The following is a 9,602-nucleotide window of genomic DNA, read 5'->3' as shown; positions in this document are numbered from 1 at the left end:
TTTTCGAATAAATATCATTCTTGTTGAATTTTACTAGTTTTTGTGCACACATGTCGGAAAAGGGTACTTGGGCACTTCCATGATTCACTTTAGCATGGGGGGTTTTGTCGGTCGAATTATACAAAACTTTGCAATGAGAAGCACATCAATGCGACGCATATTGTGGCCAAATATGAGTTCAGTAGCATTAAAAAAAAAACCACTACCGAAGTGAATCAAAAGTGCCAAAAATAGGATCCGGCTCCCCCCTGAAAATTTTCAGCCTACTTTTAATGGCAAAACAAAGTTTGCCGGGACACCTAGTATATAAATAAAAATGGAATAGTGTTTGTATGTCACTAAATGGATTGAGAACAGGTTAACAGATTTGAATAACTCCATTACTGTTGCATTGTTCTAGGGCTGTAGCGTGTTTGTTAAGAATAATTTTACAAGAATCCACAGGGAAAATTGCAAAAAAGTCAATCCGCAAACTGAAATTATTTGCGTAATGACCATTACGAACGCTTTTCCATTACGCAACTGTTCTGATATGTGTTATAAACCATAACACGACTTTATTTGATATTACAAAATATTGGTGAAGGCTTTATATGATTTTTGATACCCTCGACTGACCTTTTACGAAGTTGCGAACAATGTTTTTTTTGTAATTTATCCTCTTAGGGCCAATTTCTTCATCTTTACTTAAGCCGTAAACCACGTTTACCCATATAGTTAAACTAGGTTTAAGGCCTAAGCGGTGGTGAAGAAATCGTCCCTTAAAAGGCTGTTTACATCACGTCAGTCTGTCGAAAATGAAAATTAACTGATTTTTAATAGCAGCTTTGTATACAAAGGTCAATAATGATCTTCAGAATTCATGTTTATGTAAAATTACTCCATAATAAACTTTTTGAACAATTCTAGGATTCCAACTAAAAATCAAGAATTTTTGCCGAAGACCTTACCGTAGGTATATAATTTGAAGTTTTATATAATTCCGTTGCAGATCTAGCGTGAAATTTGTCAAAAACTTGATGTCAAACTCGAAAGAAACGCTTTAGAAAATATAAATTGTCAAAATCACTGCAAGATTTTTTGCTTGTTTTCTTCCAAAAATCTTTCTATGAGAACTCCTTCGAGCATTCTTTTGCTTCCAGATATTCCATTTCGCTTCTGAATATAATATAGAATTTACACCGAATCAGGAATTTCACTGAAAACTTCTCCAAGCGTTGCTCAAAAAAAATACTCCAAGGATTTGTCCTCTCTTGCCTTGAGTAGTTTCAAAATATTATCCTAGCAATTTCTACAGAAAAGCTTATAGGGCTGTTTCAAGGATTTCGCAAAAATTTGCAGGTTTTCTTAGGAAGCTTAAAAGATTTTCGTTATATAGTTTTCCAAGCTTTCTAGTTTAGATAATTCTTAGAATTGCCCCAGATATCGCATAAAAAGAAGATATGATTGTTCCTGCAATATGTTTTCTAGAATTCCATTAGGGATTTTCTCAAGAATTTAATCTAAACATTTTCCTTAGTGTTTTAAGGTATTTTTCAAAACATTTCATCAAAAATTCATATAGAGATTTCAGAAATATGGAAATTCACAAAAGTTTCAAGTTTCAATAATCAGAAGTTTTATTTAATGTTTTGATTTCCAAGTCTTACAACAAAGTTTATCCAACACTTCTTGCAAAAATTTCTTCAGGAATCAATCCTGTGTCTTCCTTAAAATATTTTTTTTTCTAACAATTCATCCAAATATTGAAAAAAGAATTCTTCCAGGGGTATTATTATAACTTATCTATGACCATCTTTCAAAACTCTCCAAAAATTAATTTGCAAAATTCCAATGAAATCTTTAAGATATCACTTCCTGGATAAATTTCTACAAGTGATATTCTACTCAGCTTAGTATTCTTAGAAAAAAAAATATCTTGGATAAATCTTTGGAGGACTTCCTGAAAGAATTCCTTGAAACTTTTAGAAGAAATTTATGGATGGATTTTTCAGCAATTCTTAGAAACATATATGTATAACTTTTGATGAATCTTTTTCAGCTTGTTCAAATAAAAGTTAAGAGATTTTTTTTGTTAGGAATTTTTAACAAAATTTGCAGAAAAGCTTTTATTTCAACCTCTGTTAGAGTTTATGTGGTCCAAGTGTGATTTTTGATTTTTGAAAATTACTTCTGAAACGACAGAATAGCCAAAAGAAATTTCTGAAAATATATTAAAAGAATGTTAACAATTTTTCTCAAAGTCGTCTTTGGAATAAATTGTGGAGAAATCATTAGATGTATTTCATTAGAAATATTTAATGAAATTCTTTCAAAGATATCGAAAGAATCCTTGATAGAATTCTGAATCATAAATGGCATATTTCCGGAAAAGTAATGCCAAAAGAAACATCGCAAAAAGCAAATATGCATGTTATTTCGAAGAATATCTTGTAATAATTTTGAATTGATCCCTGAAATAAACATTGGCAGTATTCCTGAAATCCTGGGTGTGATTTCTAAAGAAATTAAAGAGGAAATAATCGAAGGAAATTTTATAATATTGAATTTTCCTAACAAACATGCTACTAAAAAAAAAAGAACGTAGGAGGTTTTTGAACTTCACTTTACTAGCTATGAATGAAAAAAGAAGGGGTGGATGTCATTCATTTAGTAATAGTAGTTTACGAAACAAGTTGCAGAATGATGATTTTACAGCACGAGTCGTAAAGTTATGATACAAGGCTTGCCAAGTAGGTTAATTACGACGAATGCTGTAAAAATCGAGTTCTGCAACGAGTTACGTACAACATTTTTTGCAATTTCGTAGAAGACCACTTGAGGGGATCATAAATTATATCAGAATGCATTCCCCATTGGCATTTCTGAAAAATTGTTGTATAATGATTCAATACGCTACTCAAAACAGTTGCGTAATGAGAAAGCGTTGCATAATGAATCATAGCACAACAATTTCTCAGAAATTGTAAAAAAATGGTGAATGCATTAGGATATAATTTCTGATACCCTCAAGTGATCTTCTATGGAATTGCAAAAAATGTTGTACGTAACTCGTTGCAGAACTCGATTTTTACAGCACTCGTCATAGTTATTCAACTCGGCAAGCCTCGTGCTGTATAAATAGTCATTCTGCAACTTGTTGCATGAACAACTATTCCTATTCATTTCTGTCGTCGATTTGCAAAACCTTCATGGATGTCTAACACTAAATTGTCCGAATCAACACGGATTTAATATTATTTGCGGTATGTTGATGACATTTGTTCAGAACTCCATTTAACAGATAAGTTTTTTTTCTTCTTTTTGGCATTACAATAGAGCCAGCTGCTCAGCTTAGTGTTCAACGAGCACTTCCACAGTTATTAACTGAGAGCTTTCTTCGCCAAGGTTATCATTTATCGCATTCGTATATCGTGTGGCAGGTACGATGATACTCTATGCCCAGGGAAGTCAAGGGAATTTCCATTACGAAAAGATTCTGGACCGACCGGATATCGAACCCAGACACCTTCAGCATGGCTTTGCTTGGTTAACAGATAAGTCTGGAACTCGAGAGTGTTTTATCTGAGAATATAATAATCTCAATAATCCTAATTACGAATTGGTTGCTACTTGATGGCTAATATTTAGGAATCGAATTTAGCAAATTTATTGATGTAAAGTCATCGTTAGTCACATTGAAAATTTAGTACTCACCATTTTACTAACATCTTCTTGTTAAAAGAACATTCCAACTGAAAACTGAGTTTCGTCTTTTAAAAAAAGTGTTCATATGACATATGCACAGTTGTTCACAGTTGTATGCTTCTTTTGTTATTTTTGGAATAAATTTGTTTATTGCGAAAACACGTACAATAATATACACCTTGTACAGAAAGTTGGGAGTGTTTTCTCAAACTTTCAAAGTTCTTGTTAATTTGAGACGCCATAATCTAGTTCACTATTTTAACTGACAGTCAGTTGTTAAGGAATGCAAACCAAATTATGTCAAATAAATTTCCGCTCAACTTGCCTTGCATAATAGGCTTCTAAACATATTTTATGCTTGGAATGGTATGTAGCAATTCCTTAGGACTGTTAAACCGGAAACACCTTGAGCACCAAATGACAAATTATTTCATTGATGAGGTATTACAAAAAAAACTGCACAATAGGCACGTGGTGAGATTGAATTCATTTCTTTGAAACCACTAAGCCTATAGATTTCAATCACCGAGTGACAGACTTCAATTAGGCATAACAGCTCACGCAAAAAGGTTTCCTCCCTTCTGTCAACGCTCGAGCAACTCCTTCCGAAAGCTCATCGCAGCCGATTGAATATTCAGTTCGAAAACATTTCATATTTCCCCCCTCCCTTTCAGATCAGTGTATCCGATCGAACCCTAATCCAATTCAATTCCAGTTTTTCTCATTTCCCATTTCCCCGAACTGTGGGTTTCTAATCAACAGGCGTGGGAACGCACGCAAGCATCCAGCCCATCCACGTGCGACCGATTCAACAGGCGTGCGGTGTCGGTTTCCGCAGAACAAACGATTCGTCAAAATTTTTATCCAATTTTTCGCTGTGACAGATCAGCGTGAAGGCGCCGCGCCGCATACGACACGACACGATTGATCTGAAGTAAAACAAATTAAAATACAATCTATCGCACCGGTTACAACGTGGCACAGCGGCGCATGACTGGACAAAATCCACAAAAATTGAAAATTTCAATTTTTTTTGATAAACTGCGGTTAATTAAAATTTATTTGAAGTGAGGACAAGCCAGAAAAAATTGATTTTTTCTATTTCATCTTGTTTACTTCCAGCAGCTGTATTTAAACGGAACCTAAACCAATTGAATTTCAACAAACATTTTTTGAAAAGTACATCCAATTTCTTTGGACTGCTGGTAGGCCATACAGTTTTCATTATGCTGTGTAACAAAAGAAATAATTTTCAAATTTTCAAATTTGTTCAAGATTGCCTGTTTACTGTAAAGCAGTTAAATCACTCGCCTATAGGCAGCAAATATCAAATTGCTTGCCCCTCTTATCCTCACGAGAAGAAAATTTTACATTCATTAATATATTTTTTTTTTAAATTTTTGTCCAGTTTTTATCTGAATTGTTGAAAAATGTCATGTGGATAAAATATATTGCAAAATCGAAATTTGTTGTTTCCATGAAACATCAAGTACAATTGATAAACTGTCGTTTCAATCGATTTAAATCACTTCTGAGATTTTGTCTGACTTTTGTATCAAAACACTGTGCATCGGCCCGGTCCGGATTCGAATCGTTGCGGAATTCACTCCCCAAAAAAGCAGCACCTGTCATTGTGTGCGCAGACAGTCATCAAGCTGGTAGCCGGTAAACCATATTCTCGATAATCGCTCTTCAGCAGTAATCCTCACCCATACCACACCGCCCACCTTCAGCAGGAAAAACAGATCCACCCCAACCACTCCGCACAGTTATGATTGATTACGACCGTTGGAGCACGGGAATCCAGCTCGCCATTTTTCATTGCCACTTTTTCGCCTCTTCTGGGTGCAAGCTTTCAGGTCACCGAAAAGGACCATGCTCTACCTACGTGGACCAGCAAGTTTACGTGCTGCAGCTCAGTTGGCAGCTGGATGTGTCGGGAGATTAGAGAAACGATCAAACTTGTCCAATGGGTTGTGGGAGTTTTGGCGATGGGGTGGACGGACAGCTAGGGGTGGTAATGTATGACCAACCCTCAGATGTGGCAAGTTTTGGGTGATTACCATGTTGGAATGGCTACTTGTTTGTTGTCCCACATTGCGGGTTGTAGTATAAAGCCAGTTGAATGGCATTTTTGGTGATTTTTTGTGGTATGAATTGCATAAAAATTGCATCATGATAGATTTGTTGATGATTTTTGGAGTACATCAAACGATTAGACTGATAAAGTTCTTACCAGAAAATATTCGAAGTTTTGATGAACAATGCACAATGCATCTTGCGGGAAGCTTGTGGGAGTGCCTGGAATTACTCTTGCAAGTCCTCACCAATTGTCATTCGGAAATTAATTTAGAATTCCAATCATCAATAATTTTTTCTTTAGACTACTTCAAAAAATAGTCCATAGAATCCTAAAAAGTTTTTTTTCATGAAACACTTGAAATCCCAAAAACTCCAAAATTCCGTTTTCCTAAAATTGTATCAGTAAATACTTGATGAAATGCATCCCGGAACCCACAAAAAAAAATTGTTTCGGTGATTTCGAGAACTCTTCCAAGAGCTCTCTGAAAGTTTACCATAGGAATTCTTCTAGAATTTTAAGAGTTTTTCAACAATTCCACCATAAGTTTCACAACGAAAGAACTTTCTGAGGATTGCCTTTGATAGGAGTGCTTTATGATTTTTTTAAAAGATTTTCCCAAGCATTTTCCATGAAATCCACCAAAAATTACTCCAAGGTTTCTTCCAATATATTGTTGGCAGTCTGAAGATACTATCCTAGGAATTTTCCCAGTATTAATGTTTGAGCTTCCCCAGGAAGTTTGCAGAATATCTAACCTAATAGGAATTGTTGGGCATTTTCCCTGAATGTTTTCCTCGCATTACTTTTCAGATTACACGAGATATTACTCCTGGCAATGCATTGAAAAATCCTTCAGCAATGACTTCTGAAATAACTGTAGGCCATTGATTAGTATTTTTTTTTACGAAATTTTTTGGAACTTTCTTTAAAAGTTTCTCAAAAGAGCTTATAGTGTTTTGCAACTTACGGAAAATTGAAGTTAAATTACTTCTTGAGAGAGAAGTTCATAGAGGAATATATGTATTAAATTTTAATTCTTTCAATGAATTAAACAAACTTTACTCAAACTTTAACCTTGAAATCAGACCGGTGATTTCGCTTAACATTCTTCGGACTTTATTTCATGCTTATTCAGGCTTTACTGTCATTTAACACCCCAAAAAAATATTAAAAGTGAATTTAAAAAAGTATAACTCCTCAAATGTATGAAATTATTGCATATTTGGATAATATTAGGGCTACACCAAATGATCAGACTTCTGAAAAAGATCTTACCCGAAATTTTTCGAAGGTATTGTCAACAGTTCACATTTGATCTTGCGAGAAAGTTGTCATAAATCATTTATGCAACATAGAAGGAAACTGCCAGAATATTGCCAGCAGATTCACTACTTTTATCAAAATGAATGTATCCCCAGGAATTCTCTTAACAGAAAGCTCTAAATACTTCTCCAACAATTTCACTTCATATTGATCAAGATTGAGATTCATTAACAAGTTATTTCAATAACCACTCTAGACATTAATCCATTAATCATTCCTGGGAGTACCAAGAATTTCTCTGACTAGTCCTCAACAATTCCTTAGGAATGTCTTTAGAATTTCTTCCAGAACTCCAGTCATCCATGAATTTCTTCAAGAATTACCTCAAATACTATTCCCTATATCACTTCTTATTTCCTAAAACACTTTGATGAAAACTATTCCAAAAACCACAAAATTCCGTAATCTCAGAAACAAAACCCTGTTTTTTTTAATTGTATCAGTTGATGAAATGCAACCTTGAACCCAAACAAAATCTTTGTTTTAGTGCCTCTGAGAACTTATCCAGGAGCTCTCTGAAAGATTACTACCGACTCCAGTCTTTTTAAGGCGCCATAAAATCTGGCTCTGATGAGTTAAAAACCAACTAACATGACGTAACGTTCTCCTAGAGACCACCAGATGTCGAAGCGCTCGATTATGACATTCACGCTTTTGAAAAATTACACAGCTCACATTGGATTGCTCGATAATGTCCATCATCTCTGAATGCCATAAAATGCAGGAACAAGAAGAACAAACCAGCACAGCATTCATCTTCTTCCTTCAGCCATATTTGTACTATCCTAAGAATTTCTCCTGTGATGATGTCTGGGCTTAGTTTGCAGTATATCCAACCTAATAGAAATTGTTGGAAATTTTCCTTGAATGTTTTCCCAAGAATTGCTTTTCAGATTACACAAGACATTAACTACTCCATGGACGATGTATTTTTCAAAATACCTCTTAACTCTTTCTCGAGAGCTTCTCAAACTTTTTCTAAAAGTTTCACAAAAGTTCTTACAGAGAAACTAAAGAGTAGATTAGAGTACCTTTTTTTATTCCGCCTTAAATGCTTATCTTTGACAGATACGCATATTTCGACTACCACTTGCAGTCTTCTTCAATGTCAGTTACTGCTCAGAGGATTCGAATACATCAAAAAGAGTTCTTACATAGTTTGGCCAGAGTCTATAAATGAATAGTTGCGCGAAGAGTGAAACCAAATCTACCAATCGCACTGTCAAGCCGTCTACCTATCGAGCAGACCAGCAAAACAGATAGGGGGTATTTTCGGAGACGAAGAAAAACAATTTTTCAAAGAAGTCTCTTCGCGCATCTCTCTGTATATAGACTATGAGTATGGCAACTCATGGGTTCTTTTTATAATAACCCAGGAATTCAACTTGAGAAGTACCTTAAGATATTCCTCAAAGTATTATATTTCAATTTTTCTTTGAAATAAAACACCTATAACGTGTTGCAAAGATTTTCCCGGAAACAGACCTGCGATTTCTCTTAATAATCTTGCAGAAATTCTTCCAATGAATCTTTACGAATGATTTCAGAGATTTTTCCTTACTTTATTCTATGCTTCCTCAGGTTTTACTGTCATTTATCCAGAGCACCCCAGAAAATTTATCTAGGATATGCAAATGAAATTGATGAAAAATTAATTACTGATGGAATCTATCTTAGAGAGTTTATGGAGGACCTTTATGTAACTTGGAAATCAGGCACTTCCCAAGCCGTCAAATGGTGGTCTGCACATTGAACCAAGACACGTTTTACACTCCACTTTGCTCACTGCTAAAAAGAAGAGTGGATATCGTCCACAGTCTATCGTTTCTTGCAAAAAGGTTGCAGAGTTGATCGGTTTTGAGAAATTTGTTAATGAGCTTTTGAGATCACTCGAAGGCCAAAATGGAAATCCTGGCTACGTCTATGAACCAAGCTACCGCTTTTATTATAAAAAGAATCCAGTTTCACCACTTACACCAAAATTTGTTTTTTTTTTAATTCAAGAACACACCGCTCACATCTTGATTGCTTTTCAACGATGTATACAAATCGACCACTTTCAACACGTCAAACTGACCCACATACACCATAAGCCCCAAATTCGTCAGAACCCACGTTCGCCTGCCCTCACTTAAGCTTCAATAACTTAAAACAACAACCGAAATCACCCACCATCCGTCTGCAGTCGGAAACTTTGTAATCCCATCCAATCAATCGATTGGAACTTTGATAGATTATGGCGCCTTCGTAGTGCATCTACACAATAACAGTGGCAAAACCAGAAGTGCAATAGCTCCCACTTACAAGTGACTTTCCGATTTTTCCCCGATTTAACCCCCACCTAGGGAACCGATCCCATCACATGATTACTTTGTATTGCTTTCTGAGCGGAGCTGTTGGATTTTCTTTTCCCAGTTCTTACTATGCACTAAATCCATCGCCTTCCTCCACTACCACCCTCCTCCCACACGGTCTGGGTAGCAAAGATCATTCTCGAGGAAAAATCTAA

The sequence above is a fragment of the Aedes aegypti genome, chromosome 2 (assembly GCF_002204515.2).
Source record: "Aedes aegypti strain LVP_AGWG chromosome 2, AaegL5.0 Primary Assembly, whole genome shotgun sequence".
In the NCBI taxonomy this organism is placed as follows: Eukaryota; Metazoa; Arthropoda; class Insecta; order Diptera; family Culicidae; genus Aedes; species Aedes aegypti.
The sequence above is the reverse complement of the archived record's forward strand: the minus strand, read 5'-3'. Positions refer to the sequence as shown.